This window comes from Nanorana parkeri, unplaced genomic scaffold, assembly GCF_000935625.1.
Source record: "Nanorana parkeri isolate BGI_ZX_2015 unplaced genomic scaffold, ASM93562v1 scaffold1026, whole genome shotgun sequence".
Taxonomy (NCBI): domain Eukaryota; kingdom Metazoa; phylum Chordata; class Amphibia; order Anura; family Dicroglossidae; genus Nanorana; species Nanorana parkeri.
This window is the reverse complement of record NW_017307294.1, coordinates 417,623-418,994: the sequence shown is the minus strand read 5'-3', so window position 1 is coordinate 418,994 and position 1,372 is coordinate 417,623. Positions and strand designations below refer to the sequence as shown.

Below are 1,372 nucleotides of genomic sequence, written 5' to 3'. Positions count from 1 at the left end.
TTTACAAGTCATTTTGTGAATGAGCAAGTAGTGAGAAGGGGCGAGGATACGACTGGCGCTCGAGTCACATTCCTAACTCCCTGCAGTGCTCAGAAGCTGAGAGTTATGTGTAGGAACCAGCATGCTGTAAGGTACATTTATACCTTGTAGCATCGCTGCCATCAACTTTTTTAATGATAATTAAGAAACCCTGTACAGTGTGTAAATTAGCATTTTATCCAGAGCTTGGTTTGAACTGTGCTAACCTGTGTCTCTACTCTATCCAAAGCTAAAAAGAAGTTTGGGCTACATACACTTTAAAGTGACATTAAAGTCAAAAATCATTTTCCCTCCCCCCAATGTTAATTAACGCACTTACCTTAAATGATGTTTCTTAATCCGATCTTCCTCTTCTTTCCTGTCCTTTAGCACTGCGGCGGGTGTCCGATCCGGCGCTGACTCCTCTGAGCTTGCCGTTACTTCCTGTCCCACGGTGTCTGCATGCGGGTGCACGCGTCCATAGACTTACCTTGTGTCTCTCCTCGCGTCCCGGCCGAAAATCTTAACTGCGCATGCCCCAAGATGCTTTGCGACCACCTGAGAATTTTCACATTTTTGGACGGGAGCGTGCGGGGAAGATATAGGTAAGTATTAACCCTTTTAAACGCGTTTTAAAAAAAAAATTAAACACTTTTTGCATATATCCAGGGCTTGCTAGCAGTAGATATATGCAAAAAAACCAGAGGGTTTAATAACCCTTTAAGTAGGCCCTCTCCATATACACACCATGGTATAGCAGCATGAAGCAGCTGTATACAGCTTAGGAGAAAGTCAGAGGCCCCTGTGAAAGGAGCTCACACTGAATTCGGAAGCCTCCTAAACCCATCTCAAACACAAGTGGATTGCACCTGAACTCTCTGCCACATGCGCAGGCCCTGCCTTTCACTTTTCTGCTCAGCTTCATCTGTGAGTAAACAAAGATAAACATTAATGCTTGTGAAATAAAAACAAACAGTTGCCAGAATACAATGCATCAGTCTGATGTGTATATTATTACATCCATAACAAAGTACCCACCACACTGGGGTCCCCTGACTAATACTATAATTCTTGGAGAGTGCATGCTTGCAGTTGTAGTCTCCAGCCTTACTGCAGAGAGCAGGCTGGTAGCTTAACTAGGCTGGCTCACTGCAGGCTGGGAATTGCAGACTCCTTAACTCACTGCAGTCCACCAGGTTTAGTACAGTGTGCATGCTGGGAATTGCAGTCCCCCTGGCTCGCTGCAGGCTGGGAATTGCAGTATACCAGGTTAAGTACAGTGTGCATGCTGGTATGTTGCAATCCCCCTGGGTTACTGCAGACAGCATGCTGGGACTTGCAGTCCGTCCGTCCC

At 45.8% G+C, this 1,372-nt stretch overlaps 1 protein-coding gene across 1 annotated transcript in view; it reads right to left on the bottom strand.

Annotated features, from left to right (window-relative positions):
* The window catches only part of LOC108795927 (cholesterol 7-desaturase-like), a 28,591-nt gene that overhangs the window by 26,678 nt on the left and 541 nt on the right, over positions 1–1,372 (bottom strand). The gene's annotated exons all lie outside the window — the stretch shown is intronic.